Genomic DNA, 14,689 nt, shown 5'->3' with positions numbered 1-14,689 from the left:
CATTTTCATTTCATGGAATGTTACGGATCGCCTCTGGTATTTTTGTTGCTGTACCTGTTGCCAAACTGAGGTTCAACTGCTTGCCACTCAAAAGCCAGTATTTCAAGAGGCAAGTGTCAGTAAAAAGGAAAGTCACTTTAATAAGAAAAGCTGGCAATCTCGGGAGAAGGCGGACTTGTGTTCTGAGACCAACTCCGAAGGTTCTACTCAGCCATGAGAATTTTTAAAGGGAAAAATGGGGGGAAGAATCTCAGTGAATCACTGAGGCAGGAGGTTGGATTCTGCATCATTCTCCACGGCCTGCAGACTGGCTGACACTCTTTAGATGTTATCTTGTCCGTGTGATCTGCCTGCAGGATTGCTAAGGGGGCCGCTGGGGGTAGAGAGCTAGTCATTTTTTACCTGCTTCATTCTTCATTCTTACTTCTTTTTAGCTAGGAAAATAATCAACAGGTTAGGCAAGGTATGGTGTAGCGTTCAGGAAAGCGTAAATCGGCATTAGTTTCAATTCTTAGTGATCTCATTCCTATAAGTAGGTTTTTAAGGTTAGAGGGGGCAGAAATGGGAAAACAAGAAAGGGACAGAAGAGCTGCTTTCGTGCCTATCATATATCCTGACATGAAAAAGAGATGTTCTGTTCCTGGAAAAGCAGCGTAAAGAAGTAGCACCATCTCCTGTCACCCTCTTCTCCTCCCAAAGTGGGAGAGAGGCCTTAGAGTCGAGCATGCTGCATTGGAAGGGGCTTTGTCATGGATTCTATGAAAACAAGTGGTACCTGAGAAAGTCAAGATCAAGGAAGGCAAGGTGATGAAAAGAGATCAAAGAGCACAGCAGATATTCAGCCGTCGTTTGAGGAAGGTAAGTTGGATGCATCACGTACAAAGGCAGGGAATCAGGTTGTGTCCGGGAAGAGGGTTAGATAGCTTAGAATGTATGGCATCTTTACATTTGTTGTTTCAACCTCACTGGAAGCCCGGAAGGGGAAGGCAGATATTCCCGTTTACAGGTGGTCTTCCTTAGGTGGCCAACATCTACCTCCCAAACTGCCTGTCAGGATTGAATTCTACGTGGGTGATCTGCTCTTGCTAGAAAATGTCTTTTTCCCCTTTGGGTTTCAGCGACCGCATTTTCTTCCGGTTTCCCTTCTGCCTCCTTGCATACTTTTCATTTCTTTCCTGGGTCCTCTGCTGCTAGCCGTCGCTTCAACATTTACTTCCAGAAGTTCCATTCTTGAGCTTTTATTCATCATACTCAGCGTATTCTCCCAGGGCCATTTTCCACTATTACCTATGTGGCAATGACCCCTAATTCGTATCTCCCAGTTTGAATTTCTTCAAGACTCTGGACCCATATTTCAAAATGCCTATCTTTAACTGAAATTCATCATGTTCAAACCTATATGTAGTACGTTTTTTTCCTCTGACTGTTTTAAGATGTCCTCTCTATCATGGAATTGCATTCCTTTGATGGTGATGTACCTTGGTGTGGTCTTTCTGTTTATCCTGTTTGAGGTATAATGACCTTTTAAATATGTGATTGGATACTTTTGAAAAACGTATGCTCATTATGTCTTCAAATAATATTCAGCCCTCCCATCTCTCCTCCTGAGATTGCAGTTACTTTTATGTTAGATTGTTTAATATTGCCCAGGGACCATGGAGATTCTGTTCATATTTTTTCTTTTTTTGGCCACACCATGCAGCATGTGGGATTTTAGTTCCCCAGCCAGTGATTGAACATGTGCCCCCTGCAGTGGAAGCACGGAGTCTTAACTACTGGACTTAACTACTGGAAAGTCTCTGTTCATTACTTCTTCAGTCTTCTTCCCATTGGGCTTCAATTTCCACAGTTTTTATTGTCACATCTCCCACTTCTATTGCCTTTGCAATTATACACTTGCAAGAGCTATTACTCTTGAAGTAGCTAATCTATTATTAAGTCTATCCAGGGAATTTTTTATTCTGAGTGATTTTTAGCTCTAAAGTTTCCCATTGGTTATTTTTTATACTTTCCATCTGTCTCCTCATTTTATTCATGTTTTATTTTTGAACATATTTATAATGTCTGTTTTAAAGTCTTATCTGATAATTCCAACAACACTGTCATTTCTGGGTCTTTTCCATTGGTTTATATTTTCTTCTAATTATAAGTATTATTTTCGTCATTCTTTGCATGTTTCAGTACCTTTTGATTTCAAGAAAATAAATATCTTGAGCAATGAAAGAATTTTTTCAACACAATTTTAAATTAGCGTAAGAGCGTATGCATTTTCTGGAAGACATAATATTTACTCTAATTTATTTTTAGTTATCTTGTTGAATATCAATATTTTATCATTTGGTTGTTGAAAAAATCAGAAAATTTTGAGACAATAAAGCATGGTCTACAGCTATAGTAGTCTCTTCATTGTCTTTTTTCTTTTAACACTATGACTGATCAAGAGAGTTATAATGAATTAAAATTGATGATTATTCTTTTGAGAATTGCTATGTACTTTTGAGATTATGCATATGTAGTCTAATCAAAATTTCAGGATTACTATGATGCACATGATTTAAACTATGTAGTAGTCACTGCAGCGTAGAAATTTTATATCCTAGTCTTTTGTTTCCTGAAGGTGAACCTCCCCTCTCTTTATAATTTGCATGAATTTGAGTGGTATATTGAATTTAAAAGCTATTTATATGGTAATAAGCAGAATAACAGTTAAGTTTGTGCCTGAGCTCCATTACTTGTGAAGGCAATAAAAAGTGTTTTCAGCCAGAAAAGAATAAATTTATTTTTGCCCAGAAAGAGCACCAGTTTTCATCTTCAGTTCACTCAGAGACAATGTTTAATAACTCCAGCAGTTTGTTGAGTATCGAAATCCTGAAAAAAAATCTCCAAGCAAGTCAAGAAGGTTGAAGGTCTACTTCTTGAGAGAAAAGTCTCGGGCTTCAATGGAGAAAGAGATTAGTAAAGGCTGGAATGCACTGGATGCAAGAGAAGATGTTTAAGACAGCAAATAACTAACATAAGGGCTTCCCTGGTGGCACAGTGGTTGAGAGTCCGCCTGCCGATGCAGGGGACACGGGTTCGTGCCCCGGTCCGGGAAGATCCCACATGCCGCAGAGCGGCTGGGCCCGTGAGCCATGGCCGCTGAGCCTGCACATCTGGAGCCTATGCTCCGCAACGGGAAAGGCCACAACAGTGACGGGCCCGCGTACCGCAAAAAAAAAAAAAAAAAAAAAAAACCATAAAAGTCAACAAAAAAATTTAAGACATTGTGACTTCCAGGCAGCAAGACAAAAAGTAGCCGACGCCAACCACTTGCTACACAGCACAGTGTGCCAGGGCCTTTCCCTTCTGGGAGGGAAACTGCTTCCTGTCCCTCCCCTTGGGAGCACTGGGTCTGTTCTCAAATGCTCACACGAGGTGCATGATCTAGACGTAGATATGCAGCGATAACTAGGAGTGATTCAGTTTGGGACTGCTTGAAAATAACAACTCTCAGAAGACTACCTCCTACCCTATGAAACGAGAATTTCACAAGCTTTAGGTAATGTATGTTCATCATGGACAACAGCCATAAGTGCTGTTTGGAGGGGCTCTAATTGTAAGTTATTATCCCATCTCTCAAAGAACTGTTACAACAACAACAACACTTTGTGGCAGGTACAGCAGCCCAGAGAGATTTTTCTTCTTTGGGGAGGCAGTGTGGTGCAGTGGTGAGCCCAGGCCCAGGAATCAGCTGACCTCATTCACATCTAGTTGAGTGCCCTTGGACAAATGACTTATCCTCTATGTGCCTCCGTTTTCTTACCTGCAAAATGAGAATAATGATAATATTTCCCCATAAGGCTAATCACAAGAAATGAAGTCCCTGATTAAGATTAGCTACTTCAGATTAGCTGTTAGCTTAGCTAATAGCTAATCAATTAGCTATTAAGATTTCACTTTCTGAACCTGTGATCTTCTGTTTCTCTTGGAGGGTTCTCTTTGTGACCTTCCCTTCTTTAGAATCCGTGTTCAGCGTCATATTGTCACAGAAGGGGAGGTTTTGTTTCCTTGCCTTTTGGAGAGCAAAGATCCTTTCTCACTGGGTACAAGCTGGCTGCCCACTTGGAAGAGATATAGATGCTCTTATGCTTTCTGTACAGAGGGATTAAACACCCTTCCTGTCTTCTGAAGCCCCAGGTTTATTTAATCATTTCACACAGATCATCATAGAAGCCACACACATTTGAGAAAAGCACTGAGCGATTAATAATTATACAAAATCCTAATCTATATACCTAATTGAAGAGGTTGTCAGGAATTGTTTGTAGGTAGAATTACCTGTGTCCCTGTTTGCTCAGAACAATCCTTGTTAATGCCTGTTGTCTGGGCATCTCATTCAGTCAAGTATTTGTCCCAGGATTTTATTTTTTATACGTATGTATAAAAAATATGTACATATGTATATAGTATCTATATATATGTATATGCTTATGTATGTCTATATATCAGTATATATAAAATAAGAAATTTGGTTTTATATATACTTAGAAATAAAAATTTAAAAACAAATAAAAAAAAATAAAATAAGGAACTTGTGATAGGGATTTGACCTTACGTAGTTGTGAGAGTTGGTTAAACAGTCTCTCTGAAGTCTTTGTGCTGACGCCGAGTAACGGGGTCCAGTCCTATCCAAGTCACAGCCTCAAAATCTGAAAACTCACAAGAGCATCCTTAGCATAAACCTTTATTTAAAAACACCAGAGGCAAAAGGAGTATTGGAGGCAGCCGTTAAGGAAGAAGAGTGGAATGTTTTCCGAGGCTGCAGCGGGAGGGGTTCAGCAGAGGTGTAACTAGTTTGGGAGACAGTTGATCAAGGGCGGTTCTCTAAGGGGGACGGGATTGTTCTCCTGGATGGATGGCTACCGTTCCAGCAATTTGGGTTTTATCTGGTGAGGACCAGCTGTGGGGCAAGGACATGCAGGGGCTGCCTGAAAACCTCTCAGTCCTTGTCTCCCCTGAAAAGACACCCGCTCACTGAGGGCGAGGATGCATCTCCTCTTGTTTGTGTTTGAGTGACCAACGCGGTGCCTGACGCAGAAGTGGGGCTCTGTGAAGGTGTGTTGCCCTAAAATAACCTGAAGAGAGACAAGGAGGGTGCTGGAGAACAGAGGAAACAATTAAAAAGGAAGGTCACCAAGAAGCAGGAGTGTCTGTAGTAGGATGAGACAGACTTGACTTCAGAAAGGAGAAGACGTCCTTCTTTTCTCTGCGACAGGGCAGCAGAGAAGAATTCACGTCAGAATAAAAGTATCTAGTGTAAAGCATAAAGAAAACTTCCTTGGCATTTCTATTTCTTTTTTTTTTTTTTTTTTGCTGTATGCAGGCCTCTCACTGTTGTGGCCTCTCCCGTTGCGGAGCACAGGCTCCGGACGCGCAGGCTCAGCGGCCATGGCTCACGGGCCCAGCCGCTCCGCGGCACGTGGGATCCTCCCGGACCAGGGCACGAACCCGCATCCCCTGCATCGGCAGGCGGACTCTCAACCACTGCGCCACCAGGGAAGCCCCATTTCTATTTCTTGTGGAAGTGGGTGTAGGGTGAAAGAGTTTAGCGACGACCGTAACGATGCTATTTGAAAAGCTGGGGAGAAGGGTGTCTTTGGGAGGATATAGCAGAGACCACCTGCAGAAGCCCTGATTTTTGTTTGGGAAAGTCATGCTAAAGGAGATTTTTCCTATGTATATTCCTATCCTGTAAGGAGCTGTTGGTACCTGACGTGCCAAATTATGGCTCGCTGTCATAATGTGCAAGGCCGTCATCACAGAGGTCAGAGAATATCAATAATATTGGTACAACCATTATGGAGAACAGTATGGAGATTCCTTAAAAAACTAAATACAGAGCTACCACATGATCCAGCAATCCCACTCCTGGGCATATATCTGGATAAAACCATAATTCAAAAAGATACATGCACCCCAGTGTTCATCGCAGCACTATTTACAATAGTCAGGATTGGAAGCAACCTAAAAGTCCATTGACAGATGAATGGATAAAGAAGATGTGGTACATATATACAATGGAATAATAGTCATAAAAAGTAACAAAATTGGGTCATTTGTAGAGACATGGATGGATCTAGAGACTGTCATACAGAGTGAAGTAAGTCAGAAAGAGTAAAACAAATATCATATGATATTGCTAATATGTGGAATCTAAAAAAATGGTACAACTGAACTTATTTATAAAACAGAAATAGAGCCACAGATGTAGAAAACAAACTTATGGTTACAGGAGGGAAAATGGGGGAGGGATAAATTGGGAGATTGAAACTGACATATACACACTACTATATATAAAATAGATAACTAATAAGGACCTACTGTATAGCACAGGGAACTCTACTCAATACTCTGTAATGACCTATATGGGAATAGAATCTAAAGGAGTGGATATACGTGTACGTATAACTGATTCATTTTACTGTACACCTGAAACTAACAACATTGTAAATCAACTATATTCCAATTTAAAAAAAAAGCCACACATTTCCCTGTAAAAAAAAAAATAATATGGAAAAGTTGGCTTAGAATTTGCAGTCAAGAATCAATGTACAAAAATGTAAACATTTATAACTGAGCTCCACTTAGGACATCTTTTTCTGGTTGACAGAGAAAATAGTTCAACTTGTGAGAAACTGAATCTACAAATGAATAGTGGTCAGATCACGCTTAAAAATAGAAACTGTGACCCACAACCTGCAGCAACTGGACCAGGAGTCAACCCTTCATCTACAGTCAACAGCCCAGGACACCAGTGTCTATGAGTCAGACTTGCAGGACGCCAGACCCTTATCTCTAGTGACAATCAGGAAACTAGAAAATAACTTGCAACGATCAGCCCAAAATGTCCAGGACTTTAATAACTGACAGCTTCCCTAAGGTTTGTGCCCTCTTCCAACTTAGGATGAGCCAGAGAAAGTCAAATATACACCGCTAACCAATGACTAGAAGACCCAGCTTCTAGTCAGCCTGCCTACAGCTTCCCCAGGCCGACAGCTCCAATCAGGGCACCCCTGCCTGGAGCCTTCCCCTTTTCACTCTAAAACTTACGTGCTGCTCTGCCTGACTTTGAGTCGCTGCCCCAACACAAGTGATGGCGGCCAGAAGAAACAGCGTTTGCTTTGCTTTTTTCGTTTGCTTTGTCTTCTCTTATTTCCCTACTTGCCAACACAACACAGTACTGTCACTTCTGATACAGGACTGGGGCAGGTTAGGGTCCACACACCGTCACGCTCAAGACATCTCCCCTTCTCTTGTGCCTCTGGCTGTTTGCTGAGGTGGTCCAGGTTCCCAGAAGTTTCCCTTACTGTCTGGGCATTGGAGATGGACATCTGGTCTGAGAACCATCCTCTGCCACACTCTGGTCTCTGCTGAGGCACCTCGTGCCATGGTCTTTGGGTGATGGCCTTTGTTCTTGCTGCGTCTGTGCCTGAAGTGGCCTGATCCCCCCCCACGACCCCCACCGGTGGACTCTGGCTGTCAGAGTCTACATGCTCTGCACTCCCCTGTTCTGACCGTGTCTTTGGGTTCACCAGCCTTCTGAGTACCTCTGTGTCCCTGTGGAGGCTTGCGGGACTCTCAGCATCTTTCCCCTCACCTTGCTGGTGTGCAAGGGACTCTGGGAGGCTGTGCTTGGGCCCATTCATCTATGCAGATATTTGTTTTGATCCCTTACTGCCCAGAGCTCTGGATCACTTCCTCCGTCCCTCTGCCATGAACACGTCCTCTGTTTATGGCTTCACCTTCATGGTAGAAGCAGAAACTCTTGTTCCAAGTTTTGTTTTGTTTTGCTTGGTGTTTTTTTGTTGTTGTTCGTTTTTTGTTTGTCGCCAACAGGACATTGATAAGTGGCTTAGACTCTGCGAAGCTCCCACGTGGCTCCAGCCTGGAGACCAGCGGTGTGAAGCAGGCAGTATGGGCTGCATAGTTAATAGAGAATGACGATGAAACACCCAGTTTGCAGGGTCAGCAGTGGCAAAGCTCGGAAAGGTAACGTTTGATGTAACGTGAGATTCTCTGCCCTTCCTGAGATTCCAGGAGCTCTCTGTTCTCCTCTGATCATTTCTTTTTAGGTTGAAGCTAGCTAAGCTGCGTTCATTTATTCACAGCTAAGGACCCTATCAGATACTTCTGCAACCGTTGTTAATCTGTCATTCAGGACCCCGTGGCCCCAACACATGGGCCAGATCAGACATGAATTGCTAAGGGGCACATCCTGAGAAGGAAGACACCTTGGGCAAAGCATGTAAGTTCAAGGAGAAACAGTTCCATGATGGTAAGAGGTGACCCAAGCACAATTCTGTTGGACTGGAGCAAGTAATGACAGTCGACAACCAGAGCTCATTTGGAGAACGTGTGTGCTTTCCTCAGAGCCTCAGGAATATCCCTTGGGTTTTTTTACAGACACACAGGGTGGGGCTGCAGCTGTGCTATCTGAGTATGAAAGTGCAGGATGGAGCTCCCTGATCTGAAGCCCTTGAGGAGTTTCAGGCCCCGGGAGCCACCATGTTGAGTAATGCTTTGTGCCCGGCACTATTCTAAGTACCAGGCATTATCCATCTCATGTAATCTTCTCTGCAGCCTTCAGAAGTACACCCTCACTGTATAGATATGAACATGGAGGCTTAGCGATATTAAGGTCAAAGTCACATAACTGGTAAGTTTGGAACCATGACACAGAAATGGAGGAAAAGGGAGGCTGGCAGAGATATCAAAGCTCCTGCTTTGAAAAAAATCCCATGTTGCATTTTTTCAGCTAAGAATGTCTCTTTTCATTACAAAGAGGAACATGTCAATGAAATAAAGGCTCTAATAGGGCTGCAAAGCAGACCCCGCCACTCATCTGAAAGGAAGGTGATGTAGGAGAGAACCGGACTTTGCTCCGTTAGTCAGTGGCCAGAACATGTTATTTCCTGAAAAGCTGTTTTCCCTTCCAGTCTTAGGGACTAGTGATCACCCAGCTGTGTCCTCCTCTGTTCATGAACAACTCCCAAAGCCAACCCTCATCCTTGGTAGCCTGTAGCAATGTTGCTGAGTGAGACTGGATGGGTTTTTTGGTGTTTCTTTGAAATCTTAACATCTTTTTTTGAAGTATAATTGCTTTACAAGGGTGTGTTAGTTTCTGCTGTATAACAAAGTGAATCAGCTATACATAAACATGTATCCCCATATCCCCTCCCTCTTGTGTCTCCCTCCCACCCTCCCTATCCCACCCCTCTAGGTGGTCACAAAGCACCGAGCTGATCTCCCTGTGCTATGCGGCTGCTTCCCACTAGCTATCTATTTTACACTTGGTAGTGTATATATGCCCATGCTACTCTCTCACTTCGTCCCATCTTCCCCTTCCCCTTCCCCATGTCCTCAAGTCCCTTCTCTACGTCTACATCTTTAGTGCTGCCCCTAGGTTCGTCAGAACCATCTTTTTCTTGATTCCGTATATATGTGCTAGCATACGGTATTTGTTTTTCTCTTTCTGACTTAACTTCACTCTGTATGACAGACTCTAGGTCCATCCACCTCACTACAGATAACTCAGTTTCGTTTCCTTTTATGGCTGGGTAGTATTCCGTTGTATATATGTGACTGGATGCGTTTCAGGGCACCTGCAGTATTCTTTGATTTTGCTGCTGCCCTGCAAGTTCTCTTATCCCCTCAGATGTCAGCCTATCCTCATCCAGGGCCACGTAGAAAGAGGAGGTGGGGATCTGTCTGTGGCAAGCGCTTCTCTGGCCTCATAAGTTTGCTGTTTTAGGGCAGTGGTTGCCAAGCAGGGCACCAGGATTGGCTGGGAACTTAGGTTTGCATCAGAAGCAGTGGTGCTGGAGTGGTCCGGCAATCTGTGTTTCATGCTGATGCCTGCTCACACCTGAGAAGCATCGGTTTGGAGTCCAGGTTAATTATAAACCCCAAGGTCATCTTCTTTTCTCTTTCATATGACAGCTTCATTGAGCTACTATTTACATGCCGTACAGAATGCCCATTTAGAGCACATAAGGCAGTGGATTCTAGTATATCCACACAGCCGTACAACCACCAATACCATCGCCTCTAAAACATTACCATCACCCCCAAAAGAAGCCCTCTAGTGGCTCCTCCCCCATTTGCCCTTCAACCCCCAGCTCTCTCAGCTCGAGGCAATAGCACTGATTTTTTAATCTCTGTAGATTTGCCTATTCTGAACATTTCATATAAATGAGATCACACAATTCTCAGTCTTTTGTGATTAGCTTTTTTTCACTTAGCGTAATGTTTTCAAGACCTATCCATGCTGTAGGTGTATCGGTCATTCATTCCTTCTTATGACTGGATAATACTCCATTGTATGAATAAGCCACATTTTCATCACCCATCCCTCAGCTGATGCATATTTGGGTTTTAATTTGGTTTTATATTAAAACTCTGTAGTGTAATCTCTTCCTCTCCTCATGGAAAAATATCTACATGTGACACTTTTGTATGTACACACATCAGTATTCTGAATTAATATTTCAGTACCGAGTGGACCGCAAGTATTTAGGAAGGTTCTAACTGCACAGCTTTCTCCCCTGACGGATTTAGAGTCTGTAAGGCTATTCTTAGCGCTACTATCACTGCCACCAAAACAGAAATGAATTGAATGTGTGGGATTTAATCTGATGCTTGTTTTCTGAGTTTCCGCTGTGGCCATCAGCAGGGGTAGCCCCATGGGTGCTGGGGGCTGGTGTCCAGCTGGTACTCAGCTCTGGGTCCTGAGCCAGTCTCACGTAGGGAGAGCTTGCATGTCACCTTTCCGGGCCTTGGGATTCCTGATCTTTCACGACACACTGGAAGTTCTTCAGACATTGTGGCCCCAAATGTTTGACTCAAATAGTGCAGTAAGATCATGCCCGACTCCCCTGTTCAGTAGCGTGTCAACAAGGGGATTTGAAGACTGTGGGCAGGAGACGTATGTGCCTTACAGGTGGACAGGGAGTTCTGAACTAAGACATCTATACACCTGAAGGGGATGCCAGATGTCAGGGAGAAAATATTCAGAGGACTTTCCTCTCTCAGCAATGCATGGCTGCCATATGAAACTGATACGAAGTCAGGTGACTAGTCTCTCCACAGGTGGACATTATCCACAAAAAAGGCCACAAATGTATCTCTCCAACTGAAAAAAATATTAATTCCTAAGCAACAGATAATAAAGGATACCTCCAAGAATTTATCGGTTATGGACGTGAAACTCAACGTAATATGTTTTTGCATTTTGGAGATTTATGTTTTTAGAGACAGCTGATACGGAAGTCAAATACGTTAAATAAGCAAATTCATCACTGGGTTTTTAAAAAAATAAATTTATTTATTTATTTTAGGCTGCGTCGGGTCTTCGTTGCTGCACATGGGCTTTCTCTAGTTTCGGAGCACGGGCTCTAGGCACATGGGCTTCAGTAGTTGTGGCACGTGGGATTAGTAGTTGTGGCGCACGGGCTTAGTTGCTCTGCGGCATGTGGGATCTTCCCGGACCAGGGCTCGAACCCGTGTCCCCTGCATTGGTAGGTGTATTCTTAACCACTGCGCCATTCCTCTTACTTTTTTTTTTTTTTAATTTTTGAATTTTATTTAATTTATTTTTTTAAACAGCAGGTTCTTATTAGTTATTCATTTTATACATATTAGTGTATATATGTCAATCCCAATCTCCAATTCATCCCACCACCACCCTTCATAACTGGAATTTTTAAAATGCTTTTTATTTGTTCATATAAATAAATAATAGAGAACTCTATTCTACATCCTCATTTAAAAATTGGGATGTAGACCATTATTATTATTATTTTTTTTTTTTTGCGGTGCGCGGGCCTCTCACTGTTGTGGCCTCTCCCGTTGCGAAGCACAGGCTCCGGACGCGCAGGCTCAGCGGCCATGGCTCACGGACCCAGCCGCTCCGCAGCATGTGGGATCTTCCCGGACTGGGGCACGAACCTGTGTCCCCTGCATCGGCAGGCGGACCCTCAACCACTGCGCCACCAGGGAAGCCCTAGACCATTATTTTTAAAAAGACTTCTAGAATTTGAGTATTTTGAAAGCACAGAACCATTTTTAAAAGTCTCAGGTGCTTAATAACGGCAAGGACTATTTTCTTCCTCCCTTTTAAGTATTTTGGGTGGCTCTTATCAAGAATATCATTTCAGAGTTTGCAAAGTGCTTCAACATGGATTCACGTTTTCCTGAAAGAGGGGTGATCCTGTGACCTCGCGACATTTCAGAGGTCACATCTGATTTTTTATTTTTTGCCACTTGCACAAATATGAATTTGTCTTTCTGGAACAGTGTGAAGCTTGAAGCAAATGGAGAGGAAACATGATTCACAGTGAATTCACTGGTGGAGTCCAGTACGTCACATGGCCTCCGTCTACTCTCTAGAACTTCTGGGCCTTCCTCCCAGCCAGTGCTGTTTGCCCTCCAATCATGCCTTGGGGATTAACATGAGAACATCACGAAACAATGGATCACATCTTGTTGAACAGAGAGCAGAGTGATTTCTTTCCCAAACCAGATTTCCGATTGTGAAACAAGATTTCCGCAGCTCTGACGGGAGATCTTCCCAGATATGTCCTGGGTCACGTCTTATTTCACAGTAGGAAGGCGAACAGCTTACATTCGAAAGTTTTTCTGTTTTCAGTGAATTCAGTTCTCTAGCTGGATTAAGATCTTTGGTTACATCCAATCTCCAACTGGCAGAGGACCAGACCTAATTTTTCAAAGAGAACATTGTCATGGAAAATGTTTTCAATAGTGGATATAGTTTTTCCCAAAGCTGCTCTTGGTAGGTAAGCAGTGGCGTGCCATGGGACAGGAGGACAAAGGATCTTTCTCCAATACACTTTTTATTCTCTGGGGAAGAGATAAAACATTCTTCAAACAGTTGTTTTGGACCGCAAGCCAAATAGTCTTGGAAACCTCAGAGGATTAAATACATCAACAAGAGGAAACACTGAAAATGGGAAGGTCTGTCAGACAGCAAGAGGATACCGCACTAAGAGCAAGAGGTGAATTTCCAGTAGTGACAGGTCACCGTCAGCCCCGGACTCCTGGAGAGTGGCAGGTGGATGTACTAAACCAGTGGTCTGTGTTTCATGCAAAAGTTCAAGAATAGTTGACCATCGAGGCAAGTCAGAGACAGGAGTTAGGAATCTCCAGAGAGAAGGGTGACGAGTATGAAAGTTCGCCCCCAGAACTCGGGGACAGCAGTGCCTGCAGTTGAATACCCCTCCACTTATTAGCTGCGTGATTTGAGGCAAGGTACCAAACATGGGGTTGTCGTGAGGATGAAATGAGATAAAATATGGGAGGATCTTAGAACAGTCACATGGCCCCTAAGGATCTTCTCTCTGAGCCCCTGTTTATGTTTGTCTGATCTGAAGGCTTTTACTCCGTGCTGTATTTATTAGACAGGACTCTCTTGCTTTCTAGAGACAGAAATTAACTCAAATCCACCTAAACAGAAAATAATTCATTGGTTCAAGGGTCCAAGAAAGAAGGTTAGGGCTGAGAAGGTCGGCTGTTGAAATGATGTGGTCATCTCTCTCTCTCTCTCAATCCCTCCCTCTCCCCTTCACCCCCTCTTCCTCTCTGCTGCTGTGTTATTTCCTTCTCTCCTTTGATAGACCTTCTTTCTCCACAAAATGGGGAGCCCAGACCCACATTCTTCCAGCAGTGCCCACATGCATGGAACAATCTTCCACACTCACCTTACAGAAAGTCCTGGAAAGAAATGTGATTGCTTTGGTTGGGTCATATGTCCTCACCTGTCCCAAACTCTCCTGTCCAAAGCGCAAGGCAGCATCTGTGAAGAAAAGAAGCAAGGAGGTTGGGCAGAGGAAACCATAGCTACTAAAATCCAGTCGATAAGGACTTCCCTGGAGGTCCAGTGGTTAAGACTCTGCACTTCCACTGCAGGGGGCCTGGGTTCGATCCCTGGTCGGGGAACTAAGATCGACCAAAAAAAAAAAAAAAAAATCCAATCAACAAGATTTATCTGCAAGAATGGGGTGAGGGGACCCATCCCAGGTCAGTGCCCGGCGGTCAAGGGCGCTGACAACTGTCTTGTTCTCGGGTTTCTCACTGTTCTGTCCTGATCGGGGGCCGGGGTCTCAACAAGATGGAGCTCGGCAACCACAGGCACCTCCTCCATTGCCTCAAGCCCAGCCGGCCACTCTTCCCCGCACCTTGCTCTTCTGGGGGGTGTTGGGTCGGGAAGGGGCAGGTGGGCCACAGACTGGACTGCAGCCTGTTTTGATGCTTAAAACTCATATCCCTATCTAGTTCCCTGATCCTCCTTCTTCTGTAGACTTCCAGGAGTCCAGGCTAAAGCCATCACTACTCTGGTAGTGTGAGGGGCAGATGGCCTGCTCCCTACTGGGAGTCCTTGGTATTTGAAAAGCTTCTGTGGACTTCCCTGGTGGCCTGGGAAGAGTCTGCCCGCCAATGCAGGGGACACGGATTCGAGCCCTGGTCCGGGAAGATCCCACATGCCGCAGAGCAACTAAGCCTGTGCGCCGCAACTACTGAGCCTGTGCTCTAGAGCTCGCTAGCCACAACTACTGAGCCCACAAGCCACAACTACTGACCCCGCGTGCCACAACTACTGAAACCTGCGCGCCTAGAGCCCGTGTTGCACAACAAG

This window comes from Delphinus delphis, chromosome 17 (genome assembly GCF_949987515.2).
Source record: "Delphinus delphis chromosome 17, mDelDel1.2, whole genome shotgun sequence".
In the NCBI taxonomy this organism is placed as follows: domain Eukaryota; kingdom Metazoa; phylum Chordata; class Mammalia; order Artiodactyla; family Delphinidae; genus Delphinus; species Delphinus delphis.
Note: the sequence above shows the minus strand (reverse complement) of the source record.